The 11748-nt window shown below is 42.3% G+C and overlaps 1 long non-coding RNA gene across 2 annotated transcripts; it reads right to left on the bottom strand.

Annotated features, from left to right (window-relative positions):
- Positions 1 to 488: 488 nt before the first annotated feature.
- LOC127921385 (uncharacterized) lies at positions 489 to 3513 on the bottom strand. 2 transcript variants are annotated; one of them, XR_008108867.1, is made up of 3 exons: positions 2953 to 3513; positions 1340 to 1438; positions 489 to 576 (listed from the first exon to the last, which is right to left on the bottom strand). It is a non-coding gene; the product is annotated as an uncharacterized LOC127921385 (long non-coding RNA). The 2 variants fall into 2 exon arrangements; XR_008108866.1 differs by lacking the exon at positions 2953 to 3513 and adding an exon at positions 2623 to 2720.
- Between the last annotated feature and the right edge of the window lie 8235 nt (positions 3514 to 11748).

Below are 11748 nucleotides of genomic sequence, written 5' to 3'. Positions count from 1 at the left end.
ACCGATCAAGATAACCAGAATAAAAAAAACTTAACCTGACCCAACTACTCGCCTCCCTCTCCTGCTGGCTTTCACAGATCCTTACCATTACTCTCCTACTGGCTTCCACATCTCCTTCCATTACTCTCCTACTGGCTTCCAAATCTCCTTCCATTACTCTCCTACTGGCTTTCACATCTCCTTCCATTACTCTCCTACTGGCTTCCACATCTCCTTCCATTACTCTCCTACTGGCTTCCACATCTCCTTCCATTACTCTCCTACTGGCTTCCACATCTCCTTCCATTACTCTCCTACTGGCTTTCACACAACCTTCCATTACTCTCCTACTGGCTTCCACATCTCCTTCCATTACTCTCCTACTGGCTTTCACACAACCTTCCATTACTCTCCTACTGGCTTTCACACAACCTTCCATTACTCTCCTACTGGCTTCCACACAACCTTCCATTACTCTCCTACTGGCTTTCACATCTCCTTCCATTACTCTCCTACTGGCTTTCACATCTCCTTCCATTACTCTCCTACTGGCTTTCACACAACCTTCCATTACTCTCCTACTGGCTTCCACATCTCCTTCCATTACTCTCCTACTGGCTTTCACACAACCTTCCATTACTCTCCTACTGGCTTTCACATCTCCTTCCATTACTCTCCTACTGGCTTTCACACAACCTTCCATTACTCTCCTACTGGCTTTCACACAACCTTCCATTACTCTCCTACTGGCTTTCACATCTCCTTCCATTACTCTCCTACTGGCTTTCACACAACCTTCCATTACTCTCCTACTGGCTTTCACACAACCTTCCATTACTCTCCTACTGGCTTTCACATCTCCTTCCATTACTCTCCTACTGGATTTCACAGATTCTTACCATTACTCTCCTACTGGCTTTCACATCTCCTTCCATTACTCTCCTACTGGATTTCACAGATTCTTACCATTACTCTCCTACTGGCTTTCACATCTCCTTCCATTACTCTCCTGCTGGCTTTCACATCTCCTTCCATTACTCTCCTACTGGATTTCACAGATTCTTACCATTACTCTCCTACTGGCTTTCACAGATTCTTACCATTACTCTCCTACTGGCTTTCACATCTCCTTCCATTACTCTCCTGCTGGCTTTCACATCTCCTTCCATTACTCTCCTACTGGCTTCCACACAACCTTCCATTACTCTCCTACTGGCTTTCACACAACCTTCCATTACTCTCCTGCTGGCTTTCACATCTCCTTCCATTACTCTCCTACTGGCTTTCACATCTCCTTCCATTACTCTCCTACTGGCTTTCACACAACCTTCCATTACTCTCCTACTGGCTTCCACACAACCTTCCATTACTCTCCTACTGGCTTTCACATCTCCTTCCATTACTCTCCTACTGGCTTTCACATCTCCTTCCATTACTCTCCTACTGGCTTTCACACAACCTTCCATTACTCTCCTACTGGCTTTCACACAACCTTCCATTACTCTCCTACTGGCTTTCACACAACCTTCCATTACTCTCCTACTGGCTTTCACATCTCCTTCCATTACTCTCCTACTGGCTTCCACATCTCCTTCCATTACTCTCCTGCTGGCTTTCACATCTCCTTCCATTACTCTCCTACTGGCTTTCACACAACCTTCCATTACTCTCCTACTGGCTTTCACATCTCCTTCCATTACTCTCCTACTGGCTTCCACATCTCCTTCCATTACTCTCCTACTGGCTTCCAGACAACCTTCCATTACTCTCCTGCTGGCTTTCACATCTCCTTCCATTACTCTCCTACTGGCTTTCACATCTCCTTCCATTACTCTCCTACTGGCTTTCACATCTCCTTCCATTACTCTCCTACTGGCTTTCACACCCTTCCATTACTCTCCTACTGGCTTTCACACAACCTTCCATTACTCTCCTGCTGGCTTTCACACAACCTTCCATTACTCTCCTACTGGCTTTCACACAACCTTCCATTACTCTCCTACTGGCTTTCCACATCTCCTTCCATTACTCTCCTACTGGCTTTCACATCTCCTTCCATTACTCTCCTACTGGCTTTCACATAACCTTCCATTACTCTCCTACTGGCTTCCACATAACCTTCCATTACTCTCCTACTGGCTTCCACATAACCTTCCATTACTCTCCTACTGGCTTCACATCTCCTTCCATTACTCTCCTACTGGCTTTCACACCCTTCCATTACTCTCCTACTGGCTTTCACACAACCTTCCATTACTCTCCTGCTGGCTTTCACACAACCTTCCATTACTCTCCTGCTGGCTTTCACACAACCTTCCATTACTCTCCTACTGGCTTTCACATCTCCTTCCATTACTCTCCTACTGGCTTCCACATCTCCTTCCATTACTCTCCTACTGGCTTTCACACACCCTTCCATTACTCTCCTACTGGCTTCCACACAACCTTCCATTACTCTCCTGCTGGCTTCCACACAACCTTCCATTACTCTCCTACTGGCTTTCACACAACCTTCCATTACTCTCCTACTGGCTTCCACACAACCTTCCATTACTCTCCTACTGGCTTCCACACAACCTTCCATTACTCTCCTGCTGGCTTTCACACAACCTTCCATTACTCTCCTACTGGCTTTCACACAACCTTCCATTACTCTCCTACTGGCTTCCACACAACCTTCCATTACTCTCCTACTGGCTTTCACACAACCTTCCATTACTCTCCTACTGGCTTTCACACAACCTTCCATTACTCTCCTACTGGCTTCCACACAACCTTCCATTACTCCCCTACTGGCTTTCACATCTCCTTCCATTACTCTCCTACTGGCTTTCACATCTCCTTCCATTACTCTCCTACTGGCTTTCACACAACCTTCCATTACTCTCCTACTGGCTTCCACATCTCCTTCCATTACTCTCCTACTGGCTTTCACATCTCCTTCCATTACTCTCCTACTGGCTTTCACACAACCTTCCATTACTCTCCTACTGGCTTCCACATCTCCTTCCATTACTCTCCTACTGGCTTTCACATCTCCTTCCATTACTCTCCTACTGGCTTTCACATCTCCTTCCATTACTCTCCTACTGGCTTCCACACAACCTTCCATTACTCTCCTGCTGGCTTCCACATAACCTTCCATTACTCTCCTGAAGTTGCCGGTAAACAGGCTACACGAGGAGTCGGCCACCTTTCTCATGTGGAATGACAATGTATCTTACCATTTCTACAGATCTGCCTGTTATGGTTTTCATGAAACAGTTTTATTCATTTACAATAAGGTCTTGATATCTCTCAATCATTGGCATGTGGTTAATCAACATTCTATCCAAATCTAAATGAAAATGATACAAACCTAAAAAAGTATCTCCGATGTAAAAATAATCTACATAAAGCCAACAAATAAAACAATGCAGCCTGCAGGTAGAAAATATCCTGATAAAAATAGAAAATCCTGTAAATTACATTGACTATGCATGGCCTGTCTGCAACCAACTTGAAACACTGTATCGACTATTAACTTTGGGTCAGGCCTGAAGCTTGTGCTAACAACCTAGCGACATTGTATAAAATATTCTGGGCCCTCAGAGTTTCCCCGCACCAGTGAGCTCGGGACAGACAGACAGACAGACAGACAGACAGACAGACAGACAGACAGACAGACAGACAGACAGACAGACAGACAGACAGATTCTGTAAATACGTTGAGGAACTATTGTCACTCTCAATGGATGTAGAAAACAGACTTTGTTTACTTGCTGTTTGAGGTGAAGAAAACGTTACATTGAGAAGCTCCACAGCTCATTAGTGGTGGTGAGTTAAGACAATCAGAAATACCATCAGAACATGTTTATAAGACTACATTTGCGTGCAGCCAGGTAGCATAGTGAATATATAGCATAGGGGCGGCAGCGTAGCATAGTGAATATATAGCATAGGGGCGGCAGCGTAGCATAGTGAATATATAGCATAGGGGCGGCAGCGTAGCATAGTGAATATATAGCATAGGGGCGGCAGCGTAGCATAGTGAATATATAGCATAGGGGCGGCAGCGTAGCATAGTGAATATATAGCATAGGGGCGGCAGCGTAGCATAGTGAATATATAGCATAGGGGCGGCAGCGTAGCATAGTGAATATATAGCATAGGGGCGGCAGCGTAGCATAGTGAATATATAGCATAGGGGCGGCAGCGTAGCATAGTGAATATATAGCATAGGGCGGCAGCGTAGCATAGTGAATATATAGCATAGGGGCGGCAGCGTAGCATAGTGAATATATAGCATAGGGGCGGCAGCGTAGGCATAGTGAATATATAGCATAGGGGCGGCAGGGCGTAGCATAGTGAATATATAGCATAGGGGCGGCAGCGTAGCATAGTGAATATATAGCATAGGGGCGGCAGCGTAGCATAGTGAATATATAGCATAGGGGCGGCAGCGTAGCATAGTGAATATATAGCATAGGGGCGGCAGCGTAGCATAGTGAATATATAGCATAGGGGCGGCAGCGTAGCATAGTGAATATATAGCATAGGGGCGGCAGCGTAGCATAGTGAATATATATAGCATAGGGGCAATCAGCGTAGCATACCATCAGTGAATATATAGCATAGGGGCGGCAGCGTAGCATAGTGAATATATAGCATAGGGGGCGGCAGCGTGAATATATAGCATAGGGGCAGCGTAGTGAATATATAGCATAGGGGCGGCAGCGTAGCATAGTGAATATATAGCATAGGGGCGGCAGCGTAGCATAGTGAATATATAGCATAGGGGCGGCAGCGTAGCATAGTGAATATATAGCATAGGGGCGGCAGCGTAGCATAGTGAATATATAGCATAGGGGCGGCAGCGTAGCATAGTGAATATATAGCATAGGGGCGGCAGCGTAGCCTAGTGGTTAGAGCGTAGAGGCGGCAGCGTAGCCTAGTGGTTAGAGCGTAGAGGCGGCAGCGTAGCCTAGTGGTTAGAGCGTAGAGGCGGCAGCGTAGCCTAGTGGTTAGAGCGTAGGGGCGGCAGCGTAGCCTAGTGGTTAGAGCGTAGAGGCGGCAGCGTAGCCTAGTGGTTAGAGCGTAGAGGCGGCAGCGTAGCCTAGTGGTTAGAGCGTAGGGGCGGCAGCGTAGCCTAGTGGTTAGAGCGTAGGGGCGGCAGCGTAGCCTAGTGGTTAGAGCGTAGGGGCGGCAGCGTAGCCTAGTGGTTAGAGCGTAGGGGCGGCAGCGTAGCCTAGTGGTTAGAGCGTTGGACTAGTAACCGGAAGGTTGCGAGTTCAAACCCCCGAGCTAACAAGGTTCTGGTTCTGCCCCTGAACAGGTAGTTAACCCACTGTTCCCAGGCCGTCATTGAAAATAAGAATGTGTTCTTAACTGACTTGCCTGGTTAAATAAAGGTAAAAATAAAAAAAAAAAAAATAGAGGTCTACTTCTACGCTCAATAGGGTGCGTGTTCTCACTCAACGTTGACAGGATCGTTCCAAACAAAAGACAATGACAACATTGACAAAACTCTTAAAATGGAATGAAATGAAACCTAAACCTGTTTCTCAAAAGTGTTGCCTAGTCTTCTCTGTAAACAATGAGTCCACTCTGACAATGACAATAATATATATGAGAATAATAAATATTATAATAATATATATGAGAATAATATGAGAATAATATATATGAGAATAATATATATGAGAATAATATATATGAGAATATTATGAGAATAATATATATTATAATAATAAATATTAGAATAATATATATGAGAATAATATGAGAATAATATATATGAGAATAATAAATATTAGAATAATATATATGAAATAATATAATATATATATAATAATAAATATTAGAATAATATATATGAGAATAATATGACAATAATATATATTATAATAATAAATATTATAATAATATATATGAGAATAATATGACAATAATATATATTAGAATAATAAATAGAAATAATATATATGAGAATAATATATATGAGAATAATATATATGAGAATAATATGAGAATAATATATATGAGAATATTATATATGAGAATAATATGAGAATAATTTGAGAATAATATGAGAATAATATGAGAATAATATGAGAATAATACATATGAGAATAATATGAGAATAATATATATGAGAATAATATACATGATAATAATACATATGAGAATAATATAAATGAGAATAATAATATGAGAATAATATATATGAGAATAATATATATGAGAATAATATATATGAGAATAATATGAGAATAATATATATGAGAATAATATATATGAGAATAATATGAGAATAATATATATGAGAATAATATGAGAATAATATATATGAGAATAATATATATGAGAATAATATGAGAATAATATATATGAGAATAATATGAGAATAATATATATGAGAATAATATATATGAGAATAATATATATGAGAATAATATATATGAGAATAATATGAGAATAATATATATGAGAATAATATATATGAGAATAATATGAGAAAATATATATGAGAAAATATATATCAGAATAATATATATCAGAATAATATATATCAGAATAATATATATCAGAATAATACATATGAGAATAATATATATGAGAATATTATATATGAGAATAATATGAGAATAATTTGAGAATAATATGAGAATAATATGAGAATAATATGAGAATAATACATATGAGAATAATATGAGAATAATATATATGAGAATAATATATATGAGAATAATACATATGAGAATAATATATATGAGAATAATATGAGAATAATATGAGAATAATATGAAATAATATATATGAGAATAATATATATGAGAATAATATATATGAGAATAATATGAGAATAATATATATGAGAATAATATATATGAGAATAATATGAGAATAATATATATGAGAATAATATGAGAATAATATATATGAGAATAATATATAATAAATAATATGAGAATAATATATATGAGAATAATATGAGAATAATATATATGAGAATAATATGAGAATAAATAATATGAGAATAATATATATGAGAATAATATGAGAATAATATATATGAGAATAATATATATGAGAATAATATGAGAATAATATATATGAGAATAATATCAGAGAATAATATATATGAGAATAATATATATGAGAATAATATGAGAATAATATATATGAATGCATTAACAGAAATTACCATAACCAAACAAACATTGTAGATTAGAAATGATGCTGATGTGTGTGTGTGTGTGTGTGTGTGTGTGTGTGTGTGTGTGTGTGTGTGTGTGTGTGTGTGTGTGTGTGTGTGTGTGTGTGTGTGTGTGTGTGTGTGTGTGTGTGTGTGTGTGTGTGTGTGTGTGTGTGTGTGTGTGTGGTAACTGAGCCCGAGGCCGACAGGCATTTTCTCCACATGATGAGGTGAAACAAAGAGTGTTATTGTGGGAAGATACTGTGTCATTGACGTGAGATTTATTTATGCCTGTGGAACAGACACACATCACCAACACACAGTGAAACTAAAGTATACTTCTCTATCTCTCCATTCAGGCTCAGGAAAAAAGGATGGGAATTATTTTGGATTGGGTGGATATTTTTCTTCACACAAACACATACACACACACACACACACACACACACACACACACACACACACACACACACACTAAAATCCAGACACACACACACACACACACACACACACACACACACACACACACACACACACACACACACACACAGAAACAGATAACGTTACAGTACACATACAAAAACACAAAATGCACACACACACACACTTGACAGTTCTCAGCAGAGGGATAAGAGCCCTATGGACCACTGACTAAAACTGATTAGGCTGGAGGTTTAGAGAGGGAGGGAGGTTTAGAGAGGGAGGGAGGTTTAGAGAGGGAGGGAGGTTTAGAGAGGGAGGGAGGTTTATACAGGGAGGGAGGTTTAGAGAGGGAGGGAGGTTTACAGAGGGAGGGAGGTTCTTGATCAGTTCTCAGCAGAGGGATAAGAGCCCTATGAACCACTGACTAAAACTGATTAGGCTGGAGGTTTAGGGAGGGAAGTTTAGACACTAAAAGGTTTAGAGAGGGGGAGGGAGGTTTAGAGAGGGGAGGGAGGTTTAAAAGGGAGAGGAGGTTTAGTGAGGGAGGTTTAGAGAGGGAGGAGGTTTAAGAGGGAGGGAGGTTTAGTGGAGGGAGGTTTAGAGAGGGAGGGAGGGAGGTTTAAAGGAGGGAGAGTTTTGACACAGCACACAGCTAAAATACAGAGATAACACACAGACACTAAAATACAGAGGTTTACAGGTGTTAAAATACAGGTTTAGAGATACACACACACAGGGAGGTAAAATTTACAGAGATTTACAGGAGGTTTACACTTTAAAAGGGAGGGATTTAGACACACACACACAGTTTTAAAATACACAGGGAGTTGTACAGGGGAGGAGGTTTACACACAGGGAAGTTTACACAGGGACTAAAATACAGGGAGGGAGGTTTAGAGACAGGGAGGTTTACACACACACACACTAAAATACAGGAGGGGAGGTTTACACACACAAAATACACACAGGTTTTACACTAAAAGGGAGGGAGACACTAAAAGGTTTAGAGATACAGGGAGGTTTAGTAAAATTTAGACAGGGAGGGACACAGGGAGGTTTACACACACACTAAAATAAAGAGGAGGAGGTACAGGAGGTTTAGAGAGGACACACACACAGGTTTAAAGAGGGAGGGAGGTAAAATACAGAGGAGGTTTACACACACACACACAAATAAGGGACACACAGGGAGGGACTAAAATACAGAGATACACACACACACACACACACACACACTAAAATACAGAGGGATTTACACACACACACAGGGAGGTTTAACAGACACTAAAATACAGAGGGATACACACACACACAGGTTTACACAGGGACACACACACTAAAATACAGAGATTTACACACACACTAAAATACAGAGGGAGGGAGGTTTACACACACACACACACACAGGGACTAAAATACAGAGATTTACACAGGGACACACACACACACACACTAAAATACAGAGATACACACACACACACACACAGACACAGGGAGGTTTACAGGGGACACTAAAAGGGAGGTACAGAGATTTACACACACACACACACACAGGTTTACACACACAGACACACACACACACACACACACACACACACAGACACACACACACACACACACACACACACACAGAAACAGATAACGTTACGCTAGTATATACAAAAACACACAATGCGTTGTGGTTCTTGATCCAGTTCTCAGCAGAGGGATAAGAGCCCTATGAACCACTGACTAAAACTGATTAGGCTGGAGGTTTAGAGAGGGAGGGAGGTTTAGAGGGAGGGAGGAGGGGAGGTTTAGAGAGGGAGGGAGGTTTAGAGAGGGAGGGAGGTTCTTGATCCAGTTCTCAGCAGAGGGATAAGAGCCCTATGAACCACTGACTAAAACTGATTAGGCTGGAGGTTTAGGGAGGGAAGTTTAGAGGGAAGGAGGTTTAGAGAGGGAGGGAGGTTTAGTGAGGGAGGGAGTTTAGTAGAGGGGGAGGGAGGTTTAGTGAGGGAGGGAGGTTTAGTGAGGGAGGGAGGTTTAAAGAGGGAGGGAGGTGTAGTGAGGGAGGTTTAGAGAGGAGGAGGTTTAAAGGGAGGGAGGGAGGTTTAAAGAGGGGGGAGGTTTAGTGAGGGAGGGAGGTTTAGAGAGGGAGGGAGGTTTAGAGAGGGAGGGAGGTTTAGTGAGGGAGGGAGGTTTAGTGAGGGGGAGGGAGGTTTAAAGAGGGAGGGAGGTTTAGAGAGGGAGGGAGGTTTAGTGAGGGAGGGAGGTTTAGAGGGGAGGTTTAGAGAGGGAGGGAGGTTTAAAGAGGGAGGGAGGTTTAGTGAGGGAGGGAGGTTTAGAGAGGGAGGGAGGTTTAGTGAGGGGAGGGAGGTTTAGAGGGAGGGAGGGAGGGAGGTTTAGAGAGGAGGGAGGTTTAGAGAGGGAGGGAGGTTTAAAGAGGGAGGGAGGTTTAGTGAGGAGGGAGGTTTAAGGAGGGAGGGAGGTTTAGAGAGGGAGGGAGGTTTAGTGGAGGGAGGTTTAGAGAGGGAGGAAGGTTTAAAGAGGGAGGGAGGTTTAGAGGGAGGGAGGTTTAGAGAGGGAGGGAGGTTTAAAGAGGAGAGGGAGGGAGGTTTAAAGAGAGGGAGGGAGGTTTAGAGAGGGAGGGAGGTTTAGTGAGGGAGGGAGGTTTAGAGAGGGAGGGAGGTTTAGAGAGGGAGGGAGGTTTAGAGAGGGAGGGAGGTTTAGTGAGGGAGGGAGGTTTAGGGAGGGAGGTTTAGAGGGGAGGGAGGTTTAGTGAGGGGGAGGGAGGTTTAGAGGGAGGGAGGTTTAGGAGGGAGGTTTAGAGAGGGGGAGGTTTAGAGAGGTTTAGAGAGGGAGGGAGGTTTAAGAGGGAGGGAGGTTTAGAGGGGAGGGAGGTTTAGAGAGGGAGGGAGGTTTAAAGAGGGGGTTTAGAGGGAGGGAGGTTTAGAGAGGAGGCCATCCGTATTCTCTGATACAGAATAGAATTAATGGTTCTTTCTATCAAGGCAAGTCACCCAGGTTCTGAGGCAGAAAAACATCCCCAAACCATCACACCACCACCACGCTTGACCGTTGACATGAGGTTCTGACTGTGGAGTGTTTGGTGTTTGGCATAATGGGAACCATGTCGTCCAGAAAAGTGGATGTCGTCCAGGCCGTCCGTCTGAGCTGAAGCTGGGACTTGCAGTAAGAAAATGATCCAAAACAGACATTTACATTACATTACATTTAAGTCATTTAGCAGACGCTCTTATCCAGAGCGACTTACAAATTGGACAATCAACTCCACATCCAGTCCTGCCTCAACGTCTCAATTAGACTAGTAACCGGAAGGAGCTAACGGTAAGAGTTATAGAAGTTGTGAATGGAAGAGTGGGCCAGAATTTCTCCACAGCGATGTGACTGATCTAAGTGTTTAGTTGAAGTCAATGCAGCTAACGGTTACTATTAAAGTCCACCTGGGTACGTGCTGTATAACACTATACTGTTCCTGTCTCTGAACACTATACTGCTCCTGTCTCTGAACACTATACTGCTCCTCTGAACACTATACTCCTGTCTCTGAACACTATACTGCTCCTGTCTCTGAACACTATACTGCTCCTGTCTCTGAACACTATACTGCTCCTGTCTCTGAACACTATACTGCTCCTGTCTCTGAACACTATATACTGCTCCTGTCTCTGAACACTATACTGTCTCCACTGTCTCTCTGAACACTATACTGCTGTCTCTGTATACTCTGTCTCTGAACACTATAATGCTCCTGTCTCTGAACACTATACTGCTCCTGTCTCTGTCTCTGAACACTATACTGCTCCTGTCTCTGAACACTATACTGCTCCTGTCTCTGAACACTATACTGCTCCTGTCTCTGAACACTATACTGCTCCTGTCTCTGAACACTATACTGCTCCTGTCTCTGAACACTATACTGCTCCTGTCTCTGAACACTATACTGCTCCTGTCTCTGAACACTATACTGCTCCTGTCTCTGAACACTATACTGCTCCTGTCTCTGAACACTATACTGCTCCTGTCTCTGAACACTATACTGCTCCTGTCTCTGAACACTATACTGCTCCTGTCTCTGAACACTATACTGCTCCTGTCTCTGAACACTATACTGCTCCTGTCTCTGAACACTATACTGCTCCTGTCTCTGTGCTCCTGTCTCTGAA

This window comes from Oncorhynchus keta, unplaced genomic scaffold, assembly GCF_023373465.1.
Source record: "Oncorhynchus keta strain PuntledgeMale-10-30-2019 unplaced genomic scaffold, Oket_V2 Un_contig_2226_pilon_pilon, whole genome shotgun sequence".
Classification (NCBI taxonomy): Eukaryota; Metazoa; Chordata; class Actinopteri; order Salmoniformes; family Salmonidae; genus Oncorhynchus; species Oncorhynchus keta.
This window is presented reverse-complemented; position numbering and strand designations above follow the sequence as displayed.